This window comes from Aquila chrysaetos, chromosome 7, assembly GCF_900496995.4.
Source record: "Aquila chrysaetos chrysaetos chromosome 7, bAquChr1.4, whole genome shotgun sequence".
NCBI lineage: Eukaryota > Metazoa > Chordata > Aves > Accipitriformes > Accipitridae > Aquila > Aquila chrysaetos.
This window is the reverse complement of record NC_044010.1, coordinates 13,448,554-13,473,174: the sequence shown is the minus strand read 5'-3', so window position 1 is coordinate 13,473,174 and position 24,621 is coordinate 13,448,554. Positions and strand designations below refer to the sequence as shown.

At 41.3% G+C, this 24,621-nt stretch overlaps 1 long non-coding RNA gene across 1 annotated transcript in view; it reads right to left on the bottom strand.

The window, feature by feature from the left end:
• LOC115343778 overlaps positions 1–23,577 on the bottom strand; it is a 174,434-nt gene extending 150,857 nt beyond the window's left edge. Inside the window, exon 1 of the long non-coding RNA XR_003924279.2 lies at positions 23,048–23,577. This is a non-coding gene — a long non-coding RNA (uncharacterized LOC115343778). The remainder of the gene's footprint in view (positions 1–23,047) is intronic.
• Between the last annotated feature and the right edge of the window lie 1,044 nt (positions 23,578–24,621).

The window sequence follows — 24,621 nt, the reverse complement described above, 5'->3', positions numbered from 1 at the left end:
TAAAAATAAAATCACATTTTTAAATAGTCTCCTACATGAAATAGATGTGCTATATGTGTATTCATATACTGAATCTGAGAGGCTTTGCACACCTCTGCTGAAGGTATTTAAAACTGCCGTATAAGGAACATAAAGAAAAAGATGTATGAAATAATAAGCTGCAATTAAACCACTTAGAGGCAGATAAGCCATGGCAAATAAAATAATGTAGCCAATCCACAGAATAGAACACACAAAGAATCTGAACTGAATCCCTGCAGTTAAAATTTTGACTTACAATTTGAATGTTTTCAGTCCTTTAGCACAGCTTGCTAATTGCTGCAAGTACCCTAAGCAAGCCTTTTTCTTCTTTTTTTTTTTTTTTTTTAACCTATGCTTCCACTTACTTCTTAGAGCAGAGAAATTTGGATGAGGCTCACCCTTTCCAGAAGCATTCACTGAGCAGAATCATCAAATATTACGTGCTTTTTTATTACTACTGCTGGCATTGGTATTGATGGGACCCCAGATACATGAGGCCCTTAAGGGACTCCTAGCCACTCTGCTTTTTTTTGCCTTAAACTGAGGCACAAGTACATCATAAAATGTAGCCTATACCTTCTCATAAACCAAAATATTTTCACAGACTCCTTTAGTTACACCAAAACTGTGGGAATGTATTTCTATTTTGACAGGTTATCTGAGAAGTTTCATGCATGGAAGATGCCCGTGAACGCAGTAAACAGGAAGGCAAACAGGCAATGCCAGCGCAGCTGTAATTGTAGCGTAAGGTCTGGAATACGGCTGCTTAATAGTAAATAGTAAACCATTCCCTTTAAAATGGGATATGATCGGACAACTCATAATTCTGTGCAGGATTTAGCCTGTAGCTGTGATCAGCTCTTTCACATGATGTGTTGTTAGTCTTGGCAACGGCATACACACCACCAGGTGGCTGTCAGAATCAGTTGGGACTTTTATTTGATCGAATAGCCTTACTTGATAAACGGGTACCACTATGCTGTGGAGCTATGCCATTCCGGATGCAGCCCTACACGAATACATTCATTGTCTTCTGCTCTGTCAAATACAAATCCACGTCTGGAGCTGGGGAATTACTTTATGGGGGTTTTTTGTCATTTAAATTCTTAAATAAAAACAAGAGACATCCTCAGACTTGCCTCGACAATGACACAAGTGGGGAGCCCACTCCTCAGGATGCTGGAGAACTGGGGATCCAAGGGCATTCTGTTCTCCTGAGGCCCCAGGAATTCATCACTAGTGGTATCATATATCTTACAGCTTCAGGGAATGAAGAGATGTCCTTCCTGAAGGACGTTATCAACTGTTGTTCTTAATTTAACACATGCTGGCTGAAGGACAGAGATGTCCTCATAATATTTGGCTATAGTTTCCCTGATGGTAAGTCTATGCATATTTTAGATTCTCTGCCTCCTGCCTTTTACCGAAACAGCTCCAAAAACTAGGGAATTATAAATCCAGTGGTTCTTAAACTGCCTCTCTTTTTGACTATTATTTAATATGATTGAACAACTTTTATTACCTCCTCTTTTTTTCTGAATAATAATCTCTGAAATGAGCAGCAAATTACAAAGTTGTACACCTAACTGTACAAAACAGAATTTGAGCAGGTTGAAAAAGTAGCATACTGAGACATATTCGCAACTGTCAGCTTGGACAACCTGGGGAAGAACTGCGTGAACACCACAAAGAACAGTGATGAAAGTGTATTTCTTTCACTCTGATTATGTTTGGCTGAGGGAGAATAGTCTCATTCAGTGAGCAAATATTAAGTTTTCTGAAGGTAATATATGCAACAAGTGTGTTCAGAACAGAAACTACTAACAGTAGTAGTTTTACATAATAATATTAATGTTATGAAGATATAAATCTAAAGAGAAGAGGCTTTGTTCTTATTTCTCAGATTTGAAACATGACTATGTCATAACCAGGTGAGGAGGGAACAACTGAAAAAAAACAAATCAGAAATGTTGAACTTTCAGAAGATCTGACACCGTCCTATGTTATGGATCTGTTTACAGCCTCGTTATATGCTTGGCATTTATAACTATCTTTCATGAATTTACTCTGCACCGTAGCTATACGTACAGATAATTATTTCCTCCATGACTTTTCACAAAATCTATCATCTTGATGTTATAATTGCTTTAGCAACCTTAGCAAGCCTATCCTTCAGCTGAGTCCCTATTTTACCTTTTGAGGATGTGTGTTACCTGGTTTGCAGACACACAATTTTCTTGCCCAGAGGTGATCCCTGGGGGCAGGCAGGAGGACAGGGAGAGAGGTGGGGATGAGGGGAATGACCAAAGACTGGCACTGTGTAATAGCTGTAATACAACATACTCCACAAACACATACAACTCTTTTCTACCATATATTGCAGGTGCACCACACATGAACCAAACAGCAGACTCAAGGACCATTTTTCATGTTGTGAGCCAGTATGACATGTACCTGACATTGTCTGAAAGATCCCATCTTTGTGTTTGACATTTGAATAACACACTTGGAGAACTGCTGTCAGTGCAAAAGGAGAAGAAACAGCAATACTGCCCTTTAGTAAGGGAGGAATTTGTAACACGGTCATTTGGAAATGGTGTGTGTACTCTGTCTCTTTGCAAGAAACCAAGGATGAAGATGTTAAAAGGAAAAAGAAGTTGCCAATAAAACCTAGGCCATAGTGAGGAGCATACTATGTGAAACACCTGATAGCACAATGCTCACCTTGGTGTCCTCTGCTTTAATTTAGGTAAGTTGCCAGCTGGATGCAGACAGGTAAGAAGTTTTCCTCCCAGCACAGAGACTTAGAAGGAAAGCCCTAGTTGCTCTCACTGTGGTAACAGAAAAAATTTTCTATTAGTTTCCTAAGGCTGTAAAAGAGAAGTAAAGATATTTCTGAAAACGTGGTCACAACAGAAGGAGGACAGGAGAACAAGGAGGAGACCTGGGGCTCACCAAAACTACTTGTCTTTCACTGAAGGTGTGCACATGTCTCAGCTCAAGCTGAGGGGCTCTGGGTCATCAGAGCTTTGTCTTTTCCCTTGGAAGGAAAGCAAAATCTTTCCCCAAACCAAGGGCTCTGCTGAAAACTCTACAGTGGGAATTTCATCTTTTTCCTCCTCCCTTGTCTGCTCCCTTGGGAGGGTGGCTAGCCCCCAGAAAGCTCTGTGATGGAAAGCAAAACCCAAGGCACCCAGGAGGTCAAACTGCGTGCATATATTTATATCTGGTTTTAATGGAAACTAGCTACCTTTAAGCTACGAATTACGACCAGCTTAATGAGCTTGAGTGGCTTCATTCTCAATTAAAATTCTTGTCTTGCTGACATGAGTCTGATTACTCCTCCTGCCAAGCTGCCAGACGACAGGACTCAGAAGTGGCCCTCTTACCTGTTCCACCCTGCGCTAAGCGCTTTCTTCTGTCAGCTGCAGCCTGAACAGCAGGCACCCGGCCCGTGCCGGCGAGAAGCCATTCTCGCATCCGCTGTCATTAGTGGTGCTTCCAAATACCAGCATGTGAAAAGCCAAATACTTGGGAATTGCTAGGGAGGGGGACAGGGAAGAAAGCTTCATGGACATTTATGAAGCAGATGTGGAAGCAAGTGGGCAGCACCAGCACCTCACGAGCAGCACTTACTGGGCGAAGGGTTGCTGATAAATGACAACTGTTTTTTTTTTTTTTTGGTTCACAGACATGTTTGTTGCCAGTAACTGAGCCATAATGTATGTTGGCTGCCATCCTAACAAACTGCAGGTGGACCAGGGGTTGAGGTGATGCCATTACAAATTATCATCTGCTAGATCAAAGTGCATGGGGAAGAACTGCAGGTGTGCTACGTTAATACCTACATCTATCTTTCAAGTCATTTAATAATCAAATCTAATGTGGCTTCCATATCAGTATGCTCTCTTGGACCTCAAGCACTTTGATGAAGCTTAATGCATCACATACTGGCAGAATTCACATGCTAGATATACAATGCTCATTTTTCCTTCTTAATACTCATGTCATCTGTGAGTGGGGAATACATAAGATGATATTGTGTGTGGAGGCACAGGGAACAACATCCAGGCTTAGTGATCTTGTGAAACCTGAGGGGTTTTTTTGTCCTTTTCTTGCCCCCAAAATGCTATGTGATGTATCTAAATGGGGTTTCCCATTCATTAGTGGAGGCTTGACTAGGCTTACGTTGTGTTTTAAGTTACCTGGCTTCAGCGGCTTATTCTTACTGTTTATAGTCATCTAGGTATTTCCAGCCCTCGATGCATTTATCCCTCAAATACTCCAAGCGAAATACAAAACTGTCATTTATCATCCTCGCTTTTATATGATGTGAAATGGAGACAAAGACAACCAGAGATACGCCCTCTGCCACAAAAGAGCCTATAGCAAGGGAGGGGACTAAACCTATCAGTCCTGAAACAGTCTTGTGCTTTCAGACCGTCTTCCCCTCTTCGTGGATTTCATTTCATTAGCTCCAAAGTAGCAGGCAAATGGTACTCTCTGCGTGTGTGACTGAGGTTCTCAATTAAGTTTCATTCAGTCATAGCTTAACAAATTACCACAAGTCAGCTGAACCCCTAGCGTCCACGTGCACGCTCTCAGCAAACGTAAACTAATGCTGGTTAGCTTAATCCTTTTTCTTTTGGGTTTAAAAGAGAATGCATTGCTTTACATCAGCTGTGAGCTGAAAACATGCAGACGGACAGTTGGTGGGATCACTGAAACACAGCAAGTTGTGGAGGTGCCATAATTTGTTTGGGAGTCAGAGACATGAGAGCGAGCGAGCACAAATGTTTGACTGTTTAGTTTTCAGCACAATCTGAATACAGTAACGCAGTTACTAGCTAATTTTCCAAAAAGCATTCTCATATCTTCCCATAAACCTTACAAATCTTTTGTGGCCTTTCAGTTTTCTCAACAGGCTACTTAACGTTTACCTCCGCAGGAAAAACAAATATAAAACAACCGAGTCAGACTGAAGTCAGAAGAAATTCACAATGTCTTCAAAGGCGCGAGGGGACTGTAGACTCAGAGGCGGTAGTGCTTCTGTGCTTTAAGCCTCCCCATCTCCCGGCAGCTCCCTCTCACGCTGCACCCCACCACCCTCCGCGCGAGGCCCAGGGCCGCGCTGCAGGGGAAAGCGCACGGCTCCCCGCGAGGCCCTCCCCGGGGCCTGCCCGGCACCTGCCGAACCCGCACGGAGACCGGCGGGGTCTCGGCGGGCCGCCTCTTGCCAGCTCTGCTGTGAGGCAGGGAACGCGCTATTTGGCACGACGGCGGCGGGTCGGCGGCCACGGCTTTCTCCCCGGCGTCACCTGAAACACCTGCAGCTCCTTCCCGGGGGGAGAGGGAGGGAACGCGCGGCCCGTCGCTCCCAGTCACCCTCCTTGCCAAGCAGCTGTATTTACCGAGCGCGAGCATGGGATTTTGTTGTTTTTTTTTTTTCTTTTAAAAACCTCTGAGAGCGTTTCAGCTCCAGCGCTTCTCCGCTGCCAGGGCGCGACGCGCTCCCCCGGCCAGCGGGCCCCGGGCACCCTTGGTCTGCTCGTCCCCTCTCCCCGCCGCGGGTTCCCCGGGGTGGCTTCTCCCCTTCCCACGAAGGGCCGGGAAGGCCGGCGGCCGCCCCACGGGCCCCGCCGCAGGCACCCACGGCCATGAGGCCAGCCCGCCTCTCGCGGCTGCAACAGATGTTTCTGCTTTTTTTGGGCCAAAGGAAACTTTATAAGGTTTTTCCTCCCTTTCGGGAAGGAATGCCAAAACAGTCAAGAAATGGGAAATGTATAACTTTATTCACATTTCCAAACCAGGAGGGAAATACTGCAGTTGGATTGCTTGAAAGCATATAAGGGGCCAAACTCTGCCATTGAAAAAAAAAGAATGGGAATTGCACCTGTGTAACTCAAACATCCCTATCTGCATAAAGGGGGAAAACCTTCTCTCCATTTCAAAAGATAACATGTAATTATTCAAAAACTTCTTCAGGCAAGGATAAAACAACTTTTTTTTTTTTTTTTTTAATTAATTCCAAGGTGGAACGAGGAACATTTTCCTACACGCTTCTGGTACTTTATCTTATCACACTGGTATAATGGTGTCTTAGTCACCTTCAAAACACATGCAGCCTAAGCTTCTTAGCCAATTCTTTGTTTAAATTAGACTTTAAAATGAACTATTGCAAGCTTGTTATCAGACCAAAATTTCACTTAATTTTTGAAAATCTAATTACCTTAAAGTAAATAAATAAAGCACCCCAAGAGAACAGGAAAATATTTTATCTGTTGAATTTTCTGTTTGTAATTTTTCCTGCATCAATAATGCACAAAGGTGTTTTCTTGTGGAAATAATCTCAATTTTTAAATACCAAGCTTGTAAGGATTACGAACATCTTGCACATTTACATTTCTTCAGGCACCCTGCTTGTAGACCTCTGCACTGCTAACTTAGTAGAGAGAGATTCTTCTGAGTAATTATTTCAGTGAGCAGCTGAGCTGTTCAATTTGAGATTAACTACTATAAACATTCAGAGAACAATCCTTGAAAGCAAAAGACTGGGCACAAGTGTTACACTCTTGATCTATAGGATGGATTTTTTTTTTTTCTTCACTATACATGGATGCATCAATAAGCCACTAGGCTCCTGTTCACACCAACCTTAAATATGAACAAGGTGGGTATAAATTACTTCACTTTCTTTTGTTAAACTCACATTCATGAAAGACTTTTTTTTCCTTTATGTCCCCTCACTCTTATTCACCTATTTCTTCATCTCCCCAGAGTCATCTACTAACCAGGAAATATTTTGTACCCACTCATATTATCTGTTCTCACTTTGCTACATCTGTCACTTACATGCTGTCAAGTTATTTTGATCTTCAGGAACTCTCCCACTCCTTGCCCTGCTAATTCTATTTCTTCCCAGTGAATTTCCTTCCTGTTCAGTTCTTTTATTCTCCCTTGCTCCTCTTCATTATTATAATATGTACTATACTAATTTATAGCTGTCCCAGGAGCGACACTGTGCTGAACAGCCGATGAACACAGGAATGGCTTTCTCTGTGACAAAGGGAAGGTCTTGCCTCCTTAGAAAACAACGCAGAAGAGAGACTGTCTTTAGCATGAGCAGCCTTATGGTATCCGGCAAGTACACATGGAAAGCACTGCTCTCTTCAGCAAACATGGTTTTACCTTCAGCAACAGCAGGTTGAGAGCACACCGTACACACTGGCCATTTAGTTTTAAAGAATAACCAGTACTGCAAGGCACCATAAATTTGTGTACATGGTTAACTGCAGAAAAGTGAGCTGCAATTGCACACACAGATTTAAGCAAGCCAGTGAAGCTGTGCAAACCAGTACGAACATATTCAACTCACATTTTGCTGGAGATTCACAGCAAGTTTCAACTGTAAGAACAGCAGTTTCCTGTGAGCATGAACCTTTTCAAACTCCTGGTCTTGTAAATCTCTGAGAACTGGAACACACTCAGTACTCTTTGAAGCCCTGGTGACATGGGCTTGGAGCGCTTCACATCCCTCTGGCATTTATTAGAATGCCCCATCCCGGGGCAGTTATTAGAATGCATTACTATGTATGGAAATAGTCACAAGTTCATGGAAATAAAGGTTCTGAAGACAGATAGGCAAAGCTTTTGTTAAAATAAGAAGTAAAGCCTTAACGTTACATCTCAGATTTAAAACTGAATCAAAAGGAAGCAAATCCGAATTTGGTGAACTTACACAACCATTCACTTAAGGTACAGATTGAAGAAAGTGATCAAGCCAAGCACCAATAAGTGTGTGATACCAAACTGGCGTTGCTTATCAACTGAAGATGCTGAAATATAAACTGCATCCTGAGATTCCACTATATTTGCCCTCCATACCCTGACATGCAACTTGGACCTCTTCCATTGCACTTTTGTCTTTGAAGGAACTTGGAGCAGTACAGCAATTATGCTGGGGGCTGGGAGAGCAACACAGAGATGCAGCAGCAAGTGCAGGCTACAAGAAGATGGAGACTGGATCTGAAAGGATGGAAGATAATCTGAAATACAGTCGGGGCAATCTGCTTTGCCTTGGAAGAGGTGGTGCCCCAACAGTCTTTCCCTCTCTTTCTTCTATGTTGAATAAGCTCAGAGGACATGATTCATAGGACAAAACTCAACTTTCTTTTTCCACATATGTAACCTCCTGTAGTATTAACCCATGTCCAGTTCAGCAGAATTATTTCTCTCTTGTACACTTATCTCTGTGCCTTTTAATTCCAGCAAGGTGCTGTTAGGTTAAGATAGGACTTTGCTACACTTACACACTGCAGTTTGGCACTTGGCTCTCAAGAATCTGACACGTCTCCAATACCAATATGTGCCTAATCCTACCAAAGGAAAAGATGCACAGCTAACTAACCATCCAAAAAAAAAGCACATAAACCACATACAGGTTCGTCAACACATGCTGTGTGGGATGAGAAGCAAAGCTGAGAGTGCCAAGGCACAACTGCAGTCAGTCATGTATTTCAAGAATCTGGTTTTTCTCACATTGTTCTTAAATGTGTATTATCTCTACAAAACTGGGAAAGGTACCGAACCACAGCGGTGGAGCCAGAAAGTAGCCCCGGGGAAGCCAATTTATTTTATTTCACAAATTGGTCTCTTTACCTTTAGTTAACTATGAATTAACTGAAGCTTTGTTTGTGTCAAGTTTGCGCTTCAGGTAAATTTGGGTACTTTGGATGCAAACATATCCTGCCTGTTGTTCCTGAATAATTTGTTACATTCTTAACTTCATAATTTGAGGGCCTGTCAGTTCACAATAACAGTCTGTCCAAATTACATGCTTTGTTTCTGATCCAAGACTGAATTGTTATTTATTAACAGGTGGGAAATTGAAGGTTATGACACCTAAGGAAACACTTTCAGGAGTTTCTTTGCATTACACATTTGCATAGTCTGAGACATTCTCATTCTCATTAACAACCATGGCTATACCTCCCATTAACAGAGTTAAAAATACTAATGTTCAAGGGTTATGGATCCTCCAGCTAATTTACAGGTTTTATTTGAATAAACACAAACAATAACTTACACGAATATTTGCCAATAATCTATGAACATGCATGTTCAGGTCAGGAGTTCTGTAAGAATCGCAGCTGTGATCATTTGGGAGCAGCCCTAAGAAGACTGAATCCTTTCAGAGAGACCGTATCAGTAACTCACAAGGCTTGCTGCTCTTTAGGAAATCATTCTCTAGAAACTATAGCTACAGTCAGGTGAGGAAGCCAATTCTTTTCCATTATACCTGTGATGCAAAGAAAAGTAGAGTTTTCAGTTTCAGAAGTGTATGTACATTTGAAAGGGAAGAAGAAAGGTCTGGGATAATTAAAACCAGTGTATTTCAATGTACAAGAATAATTTTTACGTTTACGGCAACAAAAGAGAATTCTTGTTGATGGATCATCCCAGCCTCACCAAAACATCTGGTCACCTTTTTCCAGCTGGACTGTTTTTCTCTTTACTTTTTTATTTGGCTTTGCTCATCTTGGGGCTGGTGAAGGTTAAGCAAGTGCTGGCAATGAAAACCAGTGAAAAGGGTTTGATGGTTTGGGGCATAGCCAAGAGGACATTGTGCAAGCTGCTCCACACTGACCCCCAAGTGTGTGAAGTCTCCATCAAAAGAGAAGAGCCTCCCATGAGACAAGAAGTAATTCAATATTTTTCTGGCTGGCTCAAGTCTTCTTACCGAAGGCTACAAGTTCATCATGACCTTAAATGAATGAACTGAAACTATCTAATTCAAAACCCTTGGAACATCACCTGCAGCTTTAGGTCTCACTTGGGAGACCTGAAGTAGCTGTTTCCAGTTATTTCCATTTTCAAAAATCCTCCGTACATAAAAAAAGTAATGCCAAAGTATTACTTGGCCCTAAATAAATTGCTGTTATCAGTTTAAAGGGATTAGCACTTCATCTCTTCATAAACAAACCTCACCCACTTTGTGTTCACACGATAAAGGCCCTCTTAAAACTTGATTCTACACCAAAATGAACCTGACAGCTCAGGTGACTGATGCAGACTCAGCCATTTTTATGGGTTCACAGCTGCCTAATATTTAGTTTGACAACAGTAGGTATGATTTTGGTGGCTTGTTCCCCCCGCCCCCCCCCCCCCCCCCCCCCGAATAAATTTTCATTAAAAACACCAAAGCTGGAAGCAGTTACTCTATCATAGGACTTCTCTCTAGCAATCTTTTTCAAAGCAGAACTGATACACACATTTTCAAAAAATTAGGACTTTATCTACCAATTCTTTACCTATTCTGACAGAATAAATCCTTTTTAATTCTATGCCATTAAAGACTTTTCATAAATCTTATGTTCATAATTTTGTTGAGTTTTTACTTTCAGTCTTATTTTTAATTCTTCAGCTTCATCCAGCTTTTATCTGGAGCTGTGCTGCAAATGCTCTGCAAGGCTCCAGTCGCTCTGTGATGCTGGGAGTAATTAGTGAGAGTTAACAAAAACTCTCAAGACAGTTTTTAATCTGTTGTGAGTGGAAATGTACCTAAGAAGAGGTGACACTCATTCAAAAAATGCAGCTGAGTCTATGCCACCTCCTAGGCACATTGCCAACTGGAAAGGAAAGGTGTGAAATGTGAAAGGGCTGACAGCACCCTGAGCTGTCTGAACAAAATCACAGGCAGGAGGTCAAGGGATCTCCCTCTACTCAGCACTCGTGAGGTTGTACCTAGGATATTGCATCCGATCCCCCCAAGACAGGGAAGACTCTGATAAACTAGAGCAAGTTCACAAGAGGGGCACCAGGATGATTAGGGGCTGGAGCACATGTCCTGGGAAGAAAGGCTGAGGGACTGAGGCTTGTTCAGGCTGGAGAATGGATGGCTTTGAGGGGACCCAACAGCAGCCCCCAATGCCTCGGGGGAGGTCACTGAGAGACAGAGCCAGGCCCTTCACAGTGGCGCACAATGGGATGATGGCAAACAACGGGCAGAAGTTGAAACAAGAGCAGTTGAGACTGGATACAAGGAAAAACTTTTTCCCCGTGAGGACAGTGAGGCAGTGGAACAGTCTCCAGCCTTAAAGAGTTTCAAGACCCGGCTGGATCAAGCCCTGAGCGACCTGGTCTGATCCCACAGCTGACCCTGCTCTGAGCAGGAGGTTGGACTAGAGGCTTCTCGAGCTCCCTTACAAACTCAATTGCCCTATGATTCTATGAAAATTCATCTTTGCCTCACAAGTATTTCTCCCATGATTTTTCCAAGATTCACAGAGCTTTTAAAAGACCATTAGAAATATCACAGTAGACTCTTGCTGGTTCTCCTTTGATTCTGAAGTCCTGGTGTCACCACTTAGCAATGCGAAAGAGATCATCAGCTATCTTGTGAGAGTTTCACATACACCTTGCAGTGATAAAGTATCAAGGTACAAAATCTGTGTTAATATTCCTGCAGGGATAATCACAAAAAGGAACAAGTGAGCACTTAAAAAAAGATAAGAAAAAGGTAAGCCTTCATGTAATAATGTTCAGTCATGCTTAATAAACACACAGAAAATACAGCAGCCACAGTACAATGAATAGCTATGACAAAAAGAATGAAAATTGTGGAAGGGGGAGCACAAGATATTTTTTCTGTGATGTAACATTTCGGGCCTCTAGGGCACCTGCAAGCCTTAATTTACCTGACTGGGCTGCACCAGGACCCATGCCCAGGCACCCCCACCCCAAGCCCATTTCCACGCAGGCTGGACCCCCACTGCAGCCTCGTCTCCAGCTCCCTGAGGGAGCCTGGCCCTGGTTCATCCCCTCACTGTGCTGGGAACTGTTGCTGGACCCCATCACCAGCACCCTGCTCTGCCCACCCAGTACTGATCCTGACTGGGGAGGACACAGGTTGTGTGCTGGGTCACTCCAGCTTCTGGCTTGTGCCCTCTCATGGGGCAGCCGCATTCCTGCTGTACCCTGGCACTGAATTTGGGATAGAGATTTCCTAAATGTTCCGTATTTTTCTGAAGTCAAAGTGTCTGACCACCTATGCTTTCCATTACACTTTCCCAGTCACTCGATATAAATAAAGGTGGCAAACACTATCTCGCTTCCAGTGCCAGGACTGACAGCCTGAAAGCATCTAGCACAGCGTGCACAGAGCTGGCACTTGAAGGTCTTTGGTTCTCCTGCAGCAATTGTTGAGGAGCAGAGGATAAGGTTTGGAAAGCTCTTAACACCATTACACAGTAAGCAGAAGAGACTACATCTTCAATACAGGTCTGTTAACATTTACTTAACTTTCTGTAATAGGTAATAATCATCTCTTTCTGTTTAGAAATGGGCCAGTATAGAAGTATAATCTAAGTGTAAGCACCCAACATATTTGTATAAATTTAGAAATGTGTATTTTCCACCCTGAGCAGCCTTGTATATAAAGTTCCTTCACAAGATTATCTAAAGCAGCTCAAAGGCAGAACAGTAAGGAGAATAACACGCCATCTTTAGCAGAACTATCATACGTGAAATCCTCTGAACCTGCACATTCAGCTACGTATCAGTACCTGAAACATCCACCACACTTATGGCCACTCAATTCAGTAAAAGCAGGATGTAAAAAATAGATATGCATTGTTGTCCAAGCACTGTGTCAGTGTCGGCAACAAGACAGTGTCCTCTGTCAAACTTCAAAAAGGTAAGTCAAACATGACTACATAAGGACATTTCCTGAAGTGCTAATATTCCCTTGGAAGACAGTGTTTATACATTCCCATATAACAATCCTTTAGCAACTCCAGCAATTGGTATCACCAGAAAAATAAATTAGGAAGGTAATGCATTTGCACAGTCTTTTAAAGCATTTTAACAGATGTCGTTGCAGAAGGTTGGCAAGACTACCAGACCAGCTAGCTCACCATCTACTGATACTACCAAGAAGATAAATATTCCCCAGATCTCAACTGGAGGAGCAAAGCAGTAAAGCTCAGCTCTCAGCAAGCAACCAATCAAGTACCGATATTGTGTTTTAAAGTTTATGGGGTTTTGGTCTTTCTTAGCTGAGTGCAAGCGCTCCATTATTGATCTGTAATCTAGGTCATTTCACAGACCCCTGTAGACTGGCAGGAAAGATAAGGTCTCTGACAAGTAGTAATTCTTTTCCACCTTTATTTTTGATTTCTATCTCCAGCCATCACCATTCCAAAGGCATCTGTAATAAAAGCTCCCAGGCAAATGAAACTCAGGTCCCCTCCAGAAGTCAGAGCTAATACATCACCATAAAAATACTTCTGAGGATTTATAGTCCGAAAAGAATACATATTGACTGCACAGGGACCGTCTTATCAGAATACCCCTGGCAGAAAGAAGTGGGAAACTCCATCCTTATATAATAACACTGTACTTTTCATTTTGTTAAAGATGATTAAAGAAACTCTGAACTGAAAAACAAGAGAAGCTTGTTGGAAATTCAACAAAGCGGTGACATAAGAGAAGTAAAGATTACATTTTGCTGAATATGACATCAGAAGCGTTCTGTGCTATAGAATAGAGCCATCAAATGTACAAAACCCTTGTTTAAGCAATCTTAATTAGCACAACACTTCAGAACAGCAAAACCACAGCAAAACCACAGCACTGCCACAGTGTAAATGTAGAGGCAGAAAGCGGCAGAAATCATTCACGATACCTCCGTAACAGATTAACAATACAGTGCTCCCAACATTAAAATAAAAAAGCCTGCAGACAATCACTCTCTGACAGGTAGAAGTCTACAAATTGCACCTTGATACTCAGCTATCTCATACTTGACTTCTTGGTGACCAGACAAGCAGCCATGAGCTAGCTCCAGCGTAAGAGGACTCTTGGGATGTCCATCAGCATAAGGCTTAATAACATAACTTTCTAAATCCTGGGACAATAAGAAGGGGTTGAGGATGAGGAGACATGCCCCAGCTACCCTTGCAGGGCAGAAGGTGCCTTTGGAAGCGTGAGTGATAGGCTGCCTGGAGTCTCTGGCAGCTGAACTGCTTCTGCACCCTGTAAACTCATGAAGAGGCTTCTCCTGTCATGCTTCTGGTTGCATCTTCCATTCAAGGTTTGGGGGATTTTTTAAAGGATTTGAGAGGATTTTTTCTTTGAGAGGAAAAAAAAAATGAGGCTACAGACTTGACGCATTTTAGTTAAGCCTCTGCTATGCACAGCAACTTTATTACTTTGGTTAAGGACTGAATCAAAGAAGAATTAGCTAAAATACATTGTAACCCCCTTTTGATTTGAGTATCTCTACAGATTTTTAGGAATGCGGATTTGTAGTGCTCCTATGCCCGGCCTCTTTGCATTTCCCTATTACCAATTAGGAAACCAGAGAAGGCGTGAATATTATATACTGCAGAACACAGTAAATTTAATAGGTATACAAGTTCCCTGCTTCTGAATGCTGCACAACTCTCAATACAATAGGTTATTGGTTGGAGGAGCAAAGCTTTTTTTGCCCAAGAGCACTGATAAGGTCTCAGATAAAATTTACTCAAGTACATTTGCAGAGGCATCACTGAGAATCCTCATAAAATGGTTCTTAAACTGCATTTAAGAGGCTTTACTTGATTAATCGAGAAATATATTAGCTGTTGTTTGTGATTAGTAGACACCTAAATGTTCTCATATGAATTTAACTAAGGAAGCATTTGAGAATTTTGGCTTGAGAGCAAATGCCTGCCAATTGACTGTGAGTAAGTTTAACAAAAAATTGTGGGCTAGAGTCCTAGGAAGATCCTAGGAGCACAGCAAAAAAAGAAGCTTTACTACTTGTAAGAGAAAGCTTGATGGTTTCTCTTACAAAAAATATGACAGTAAGCACCTGAATTCAAAGGCCATGGAGATACCTTAAGTCCTAATGGAGAACCTTACCTTCCTACCTGCTCAGGTCTGTGGTTGAAGTATTGATGTCTTGTGAAAGTCGACACACCTTACTGTAATTCAGAGCAGTCAACAGCCCAAAAGGCAGTTTGCCCATGTAGATTTAACTGACGCTAACCTTTAGGCCGATAGTCCTTAAGAGTGGTTTATTTCTTTTTATCTCTAAACAATCTGTATTACCTTAAAAAGATCAGAAAAATCGAGCTGATCTTAGAAAGATAAAAAAGCGTTCACATAAAAGCAGCAAACTGTTTTGACATTATTGCTGCAGGCAAGCACAGCAACTGGCTATAGACAAGCCCTCAACAGCTTAACATCTATTCTGTTGAACAGCAAAACCTTTCGGACCCTGTTTGGAGGCTGCAATTGCAAAGAACCTGCACATCCTGGCAGAACACCAGCATGGACCCCAGAGCCACGGACACAGTCTGGGAGGGTCTGGTGTGTCCCAGCTCTTCATATATGACCGAGGCACACTCTTGCAGAGCTGGAGTCAGGAAACTCTGGGGTGCTGCCTTGTCTCATGGCCTCCTACACACCCATACTATCAACATAAGATTTCTCTGAAATCAATGCAATAAATCACTGCAACATGATGCAAGTAATCACTTCTGGATACAAACGTGTTAACTAAACAGAGACATATCAATTCCTACATTGATCCACATCCTAAAAGTGATTTTTATTATTTATTTTTCCCTTCAGCCTTTCTCAGCAATCATTTACGTGAGATTTACTAGATCATCAGCTGAGATCTACCTCATCATGTTTTCTCTACAGCGAGCCAAAATGCTGCAGTTAGGTTCTGTAAACTCCAAATACAAGTATTCAGTCTTCACTGATATAGGTGCAAATAAGGCAGGTTTTAATATGAATGAAAACAATTAATTTGTCAAACTCAAGGCAATCCTTTTAAACAAGACAACTCTTGAGTATATGAGGAAGATAGAACCAAAATGATTATTTTATACTGAGGCAACAATAGGAGAATTTATCCCAGTCCTACTGATTTCAAGTGCTACTGAAGAAACAAAACCCTTGCCCAAAGCAAATGTCACATCATCTTCTGTTGTATGCCAAGTCCAATCTCTAAGATTTCCAGCATGTTTCTAGAGCTTTACTTTGAATACCTTTAGCACTCTGAGCAAAACAGCACCATCTTGCACCAAACCTACATCTTTAAAACTAAAGTTAAAAGTAGCTATACACAGGGGAACAAGATGATCTCAAATATGAAACACTGAGGATTAATTCAGGGAAAATGCTGGCTGTATAGTACACATATTCAATTATATCTTCCAGAAAGAGGAAATCCTTGCAGTATCTTGCTTCTAATTACTGTTGATAAAACATCATCAGTGCTATGAGAATCATACATACTATATTAAGAAGTAAAACTACATCCAGGAACCTGGATTTCTTTTTAGAAAAGTTGACATCTGCTGGCAGTGCAGAAATCCCAAGAAATTTCCTCCCCTCACATCCCCCGGGGAAACAATCTCTACCATCAAATCTTGCTAAAAAATTGCATTCAGGAAGGATAAGTTGCAGAACTCAGTAAGACACAGAAAGCATTCTTGGTAAGAGAGAAAAACCGCGTGGTTGTACCTCAGAAAGGACATTGTAGAGGCACAATGTAGCTGATAACATGAAGAGCAAACAACCTTGAAGCAGACGATGCGACATTCTCACAGAAGGAGATTTGGTTGCAGAACTGTCAGCAGAATAAACCCATACGCTGCTTTACAGAAAACAAGGCAAACTTTTCCCCATTTGATTGAACTACAGTTTGGCTGGCAAACAAAGTTTGTCTCTTACACAAGAAGCAAGCTGCAGAATTAAGGCCCCATCATATATTCATCATCATCAGAACATTTCCAAATACACCTCTGTGATTTTAAGAAGTTACTTGAGAGCCTTTTATCACTTTGCATCACACTTTGGCTTGTAGTGTTTCAGTTGCCTTGTAAAATGAGAATTCAGATGCTAAATCTGCTCTGATTCTGATGAAAATTGACCCATACGAGTCCTAAAGAGATGCAGCTGATATTGTAATACTTTTCTACACACTGTGTTATACTGGTCTAGTACTTAGGAGAAAATTCTTAGAAGTTCTCAGACAAAACAGAAGAAAACCGAAAACTACAGTGCTAACTGGTATTGGGCCCCAAAGACTGCAAGGCTTTTAAAAGCAGGGCTGCGCAGTCTAGATAAACTGGTCAAATTTGTAACCCATATAACTATAGTTTTACTTGCGCACATCAGCAAGGTGTTACCACTTTTAAAAGCACTGTTCCACTTTACTGCGTGTAACTTAAAAACCTACAGAACTGACTATATTTTATTGGTGGAAAGCAGCTGGGGAAAGGATAATTCCCACACAGCACCTTGTCATTTAGAAACACAAGGCATTATTTTTATTAATTGTTAAGCAATTTGTCTGCTCCACCACCAAACAACTTTCCCTCATGTGTAATCTACAGGCCTGCCAAGAGAACCTTGCCAAATCACCACTCCCTCCACCTGAAAGTCATTTTCATAAGTTCTTGTTTAAAGTAGAGACCAAATGGTTATTGTATTTTTTGTTAATGTAATGCAGCTATATTATAACAACCTGTGGCAGATACACAGGGCTTGGACATTCATACTAACAGATGTTTGAGAAGGGAACAAGTCTTTGTTTGGTTTGTTTATATGCCAGCAGATCTTGTGCTGAATCTATATAAAAACCATCTTCCTCCCTCCTGAAAATATATATTAGAGAAAGGACTACATTAATCCCTAGTGTAAATCCACTGAAGTCAGCAGTGTTACATCAGCAATGAACTTGACCCTTTGTGGTTAGTTTACATTTATTTAAAAGCATAGGCATGAATCCATCTTCCCTCTGTCTGCCTACCTTCCTTGAGAGAAGATGGGCTGCACCAGACAATGAAGTGGATTAGTTGTGGTGGCTTTCTGAGTAGGTACTGAATTTCTCCAGTTATCTAAGGATATGGTTTCATATGTTTAACTTCTACATTTGGATAAAGGGATTACACCATGAGTAATGTCTAACAACCACTGCATATGGTTTATTTGTTTTGCAACATCTGCTGAATCTGCTGAAGATCAAATCCAATTAAAAAAAAAAAAAGATTAAAAAAATAACTAAAGTCTCAACAATGTACCAAATTAGGGAGCCTGCCCTTTTGCTTGAAGACAAATATTCCCATGTCCATAAGCATCCAAAATGGTCCTGCTCCAAATACACCCACTAATTTGCATCACTGGTGCCAGTAGGAACTATAACAGTGAAAAGTAAAATAAACAGTGGAAGAACAACAAGGGGTAGAAAAATAAGCACAGGAATGAGCAGAAATGGAATTTCCATAAGGATGCCAAGTAATATTAAGAGACAGTGAGAATGGAAACAGCAGAGGAAAAGTTTTGCTGGTGAAGTAATAACACAATAGGGAGAAATTGAAAAGTACTGTTGTGCATGGGACTGTTGTCTTGGACCTTCTCTAGGTTTCTTCAAACAAATCTTCTATTTGCAAAGGACCTGGGTGGCCTGGCAGTCTCCTTCCTTATTTTCCCTGTGAACACAGACATGTGGAACATGTCTTTGAGGGTCCATGAGGAAAGTGACTACATAACAGATGGATTTCCTTGTTTATTGGCAGGTACAACTTAATGACAAACAGCACTGTGGCTATTACCTTTTGCTTAAATTATTTCCTTAACGAAAGGACCAGTGCATTTAATGATTCCAAGGAAACGGAGAGCAAGAACACCTTTCTAAATTTACTTCCCTTAAAGAAAAAGGCATCTACCATCTGTTTTTCAACCTTGCTATTCTCATATTTTAATTTCTCCCTCCCCCCTTTTTTTTAAGTGTTTAATAGCATCCCTAATCCTTAAATCGCAAAATGGAAATTCTTGACCATTAAGCATTACATTACTGTTAGAGACTAGAGTAGAATAAAAATCTTTGTCAAATGTCCTCTCACTTGGTCCTAACACAAAAAAGGAATTTGGAATTTAGTCTCCTTGAAAAGGGATGCTTTCAGTACTATCAGTGTTTTTATACTGATCCCTCTTTAGTATAAGTAGGAAAAGAAACAAATGGGAAAAAAAGATGTTTTATTGATGCTCAGTGGTTGGTGTGGCATTGTTCAAGGGTTATTAGAACATGGAATGGAAAGTGGGACACTGAGATTGAGTGGCCACTTTTGTATCCCAAAGTGATGATAAGTGAGGCTCTTCATCTGAAGGTTACAAAACAGCACAGCGATTTGGTATGGGTGGGATTCCACTGTTACATATTGAAAAAACTGCTGGGAAAGACTGGAAAAGAGGAGAAAGGGATGATGTGACCAAAAAAAAAAAAAAAAAAAAAATGTAGTGAAAAGCTCAAATAAGCTGAAAAACAATGGAGGCTGTTTCAAGTCTTTTAACTTTCTCACATCATTTAGGGAGAAATCATCTGAGCAATGCTTGCTAGTTCTCTCCCATTTTCCCCTGTATGAGGGCCCTAAACTCATGTAGACTCAAAAGAAGTGTGCTTAGACCATGGGCAATACCTGGATTTGTTATCCAAGCATAGCAGTTTTATCTAAGTCATCATTTTGAAAGTTGTCAGTCCTGTCAGCATTTCTCTGAAGCGTGAAATGAAGACCCTACTTCACTGATCAACAATCCTTATTTATAGTCCTTACTTTTCAGCTGAACTTGGGAATTGTAAATGAAATTTAGCTTACCTTCATCTTCTAAAATATTGAACACAAAGATATAGTTAAAAAAACCAAACAAACCACAAATGAAAAAACACAGCTATCTCGATTCTGTGGCAAATTCCAAGTTAACAGAAAAAATCCGGACTGTTTGAAAAGATTTAGTGAGAGTGATATATATTGTAATAGCCACCGAACAGTTTGCTGTTCCATCCCAGAGCAACCATCAACTCAATTAAGTAAATGAGAGAATCGAGTTATTTGGGGAATGTACACCTCTAATTAGCTGGAATTATTTGTGCAGTTAATTCATTTATGGATAGATTTCTCAGCAAGCCCAAGGCTTCCACTGCTTTTGCACTGCTGTACCAGGCTTAATTGCCATTCTGTTTCTCTTTAAAACCTTAATGGATAATTGACTGCTGTAGGGGAATGCAGGTGGTGAGAGTTAAATCTGTAAGGGACAGGCTGTCCTCAGTCACAGAGCTGGAAAAGACAGTCCACAAGCCCCCTTTTCTTCCTTGTCAGTGACTCTGACAACTCGTACTGCCTAACCAGTACTTCTGCTTGTTGGTGCAAGCATTCTTCTAGTTATACACCAGTGTAGTATTTGCATGTAGTAATTGCACCTTGCCAGAGTGGAAGAGTACAACTTGCACTTCACCTAGAAAGAGTCTGCTCCTGGCAAATCCTCCTTGCTTGCTTTAAAGCAACCTGCCTTCCCCTAAAACCTATAAAGCAACGACTGCTATCAAATGATGGAAAGACATCTGAACAGAGTTGTCATTAAAAACCCTACTGCTGCAAATATCCACATCACAGACACATGTTAGCATAGAAAACTTGTAGAACACATCTGTCCACTTGTTCAATCTACTTTGAGTGATCATCACCAGTTTAGGGGAGAGCACAAGCACAGCTGATTTTAGGAAAATGTATACAAATAATAAAAAAAAAAGAATAATCAAATGCTGGGCCAGAGGATTCTGCTGTCCATCTCCATGAGGTAAGGGAAGAATCTTACATTTTTTACTTTTTTTTTTTTTTTTTTTTTTTTTTTTTACTGCAAAGCTTTCAAGACAGATTTTTTTTTTTTTTTTCCTTTTAGTGACTTACTGCATTTTGGATGCTGAATGAACACGGTTCTGTTTATTTTAATTAGCAGCTAGGCGGCTGATCAAGTCACTCATGACTAGAGCTATCCAAAAATATATATGTTTGCTGAGAGGACTGTTATTTTTGACTAATTAGAACACAGAGATCTTTTATCAAACTGGAGCAGTTACTGTTTAAAAATTACAAGAACAGAATTGTAACCACTGAGCAGAGATATGGTTTTCAGCATACGTAAGTTATTGTCTTGTGACAGTTAAAAGAAAACAAAACAGCTGCTAGAAATACTGAGATAGAAACGTTTGGTTTTTTTTTTTTGGCCTTATAGACAGCATTAGTTGACTGTTACATAGGTGAACCATCGCTTCATTTACTAAGATACCATTTTTGGCTTAGCATAAACAATACATATGACCATTAAAAGAAAGCAAAATCCCCCAACGTGTGGTATTAAACTGGAATAAGGCACCAAATTTCAGAGGTGTACCTGATACATTTATGAAAAGAATAAACACCCTCCTGCCAGCAGCACGTACTGCGTTTGACCGATGGTCTGCTCTGCTTCCACCAGCCTCCTGCTAGTGGACTGCAGGTTTACCCCATGATAATTGTTAGATGTTTTCATAACGCCAAAGTAGAAGTCATTGTCCAGTGGCTGAAATTTAAGAACTTCCTGGTGAAGTTATTCACTCCCCTGAGGTCTGGTCTTATATATGTCACTTCAACACTTCTCCATCCTCTTTTGACTCCTGGCTGTGCCTGTTTAGGTTGCAAGACATACAAATCAGGGGACGGTCACTGGCTGACTGGTGCAACACCGTGGCCCTGACCCCAGCTGAGGTTGCTAAGTGCTATTGCAACACAAATAAGGATACGGTACTTGGCAGCTGCCTGAAATTAGTGGACTAGATGGGAACTCAGGGACTTTGTTTCAGTTTCAGGGATTTTTTGAGAAACCTTAGGCCAACCACTTCCCCATGCTGAATCCCAGTTTTCCATCTGCAAAAATCGAGATCAAGATACTGATTTCATTTGAAAGTGCTTGGGAGTCTCCATGAAAGCCAAACACTAAAACCATGCCCTTTTGTCAGAAGCTATTACACAGTCATTTTAGTAATATTGGACAACATGAATTGCATTTAAAGAACAAAACCACCTCAAATGATTTCTTTAAATGTATAAACTTCACATGCTGCTACCTTTGCTGATGATGCAAGTACACAGTTTTGGGGGATGGGGGAGAGGTGGAGCTCATATGTGCTATTATATTCCTGCACAGAAAAGATACATAACACCCTGCTATTAATGTTATCAGAGGAAAGATTATTTATGCTCTGGAGATTAAACCTGGATATTTTGGTAGGAAATAAATGCAGGTATGAGCTGTTTGATTGATTTTTAATTAGATGTTTTAAGATGTATTTATTTTAACTGGCTTCAGGGACAGATCATTATTTATTGCCACATCAGATTATACTGGAAACTGGAGGCACAGAATTCATTTGCCAAACTCATTGCAGACAGGAGGAGGGATAGAAAAATCTCAGTCAGCAACTGGGGGAATTTTAGAGGAAAGCTTTTGATGGCAAAACAATCCCAAAGAGCAAACCTAGGGGAATCACAGTTTCAACTGCAAAAGTAATTTAAGCAACATGACAACATGGAGCCCAGACAGATGGAAACAGAAGACATGGCAGCTTTGGGGAAGCCAGGCAAGGAGCAGCACTTCCTGCCCAAAGCCTGCAGCCCACAAGCTCCTATACTCATCACCCAACCTCCCCTGCCCAAAAGGCCTCCCAGATTACAGGTCCCTGACCTCAGAGGTTCCCATTCCCCTCAAATCCTCTTATCCCACCCCTCAGAGCCCAGTATCTTCTGGAAACTGCTCTTTCCTTAGGGCCCTACCCTGTGTGGCAGCAGCACCAGCACCACAGGTAGAGGGGCTGCAAGCCAGTGTGCCCACTGCAGATGTGGGATTAAACTTTCCAGCTCTCTTCCTGGGAAAATCAGCCCAGGGATAAGCCATGAGTAGGAAGGCTTTGAACCATGGAGGAGTCTCTTCCTCTCCCAATACCAGACTGATTTGGTTTGCCCAGAGGGGTGCAGAGTGGGAATAGGGAAGAGAGAACTGTTTCCAGACAGCTATCACAGAAAAAAAAAATTATTACCTCTTTTGTCTGGCAGAATTTCCAGAGTCTGAGCACGAGATATGAGAGCTAAAAATCCCCTTGGACCTGACTTTGTGGTCAACAAGGGCATGCTTGGGAAAACAACCTCTTACTCACCTCTTTCCTTCCGCTATTCCCCAGGCACCGAATAGTATTCCTAGATAAGTAGCTCTCCAAGCAGTGTCCCTGATGATTCATCACTGATTATACCAGAGTCCACCCTCTGAGCAATAAATCTCAGCTTCAAATGGTGCAGAAGCACCTTGGACGCAAGGGACACGCTGTGCCCGGGCTGCAGCAGTGCATCTGCGAGCCGGGAGCTGCAGGACACAGCTGGCAGGGAAGCAGTTGCAGCAGCAGAAATCTGTTTCTACTGCGCATCCTGCTTCCGCCCCTTCCTTTTCCCAAAGAAAAAAAAAAAAAAAATCTCTTTGGACATTTTCATGGAGGTAAAAAGCATACCTCAGGCCAGGTAGGAAATGAAAGGGATCCAGAAAATTTGTCAGGGTTCACAATGAATACTTGGGAAAAAAAATCACAGGTGGAGAAGCCCAGGCATTTATACTTGTCCCGAGAAGCCACTAGCTGAAGGCTGAAGGTGAAATGCCCTATAGCATAAAAGAAACTAGACCTAATTATCTAATCAAGTCAATACATCTCAGAAGTGATGAATCCATTCAGCCATTATGTCTGTCATTGTTTACAAGGCACTTTGAAGATTTAAACAGCTTTCATTGGATATACGTGTTCTGCACTGACAAGTTATTGGCATGTTTTCTTACCCAGGCACTTGCATTTCATTCTTGTCTTGAAATAGGAAGGAAAAGGCTGAAATTTATAATTACCACAGGTGTTTTTGAGTAGTATAATCTTTCAGTAATACACACAAAACCCCAAACAGCCACAAAAAAAACCCCAAACCACCAAAACCCACCAAAAAAGCAAGAGAAGTGCTTACTACAGCTAGTCCAGAATTCCCTTTAGCTGAGAAGATGCTCTCATGCTTTCATAAAAAGACACATCTGGCTTTGGTAGAAATGAATAGATGAAGAATCCACAACATCACAGCAAATAAGAGCAATTAGACAGTCCGGTGTTTACAGAAAAGCGATCAGCAGTCTGACTCACTCTCTCCTCTTCACGTGACCAAGCATTCTCAGAGCTCAGGTCTCCACCAAAAATTCAGGCTCAGGGTGTGCATGTGGGGGAATGTGACAGGATCCCCTTCCTGTCATTGAAAAAACATAATAAATTCTTATTCTACTGATCATGGCGATGTACACAGGGCTTGGAAAAATTTCTTTGAAAACACTGGGTCAGTCTGAAAAGTTATTGCAGAAGAGTCTATGATAGACACTAAATATAACATTTATATAAATGAATAAATAAAGAATAAGTATTGTAGCTCAGCAAGTCAAAAGGTTACCACAGTTACTGCCATCACACTAACTACATTTTTGCTAGCCTTTCCTTTCTCACTGTTTAAAATCGCACATTTACATCACAGTTTTAGTGTAAATGAAGCAGACAAGCAGTGTTCAAAAAAAAAGTATCACCACTAGCACGTTTAAGAAACAATTGTCTAGGCAGGACACTAAACTTTTAACTGGCAGTCTCTGAAGTCGTCAAGAAGGGAGATACAAAAAGGAGAACCAATCTCCAACTAAAAGTGTAGTCTACAGCCTTCCTCG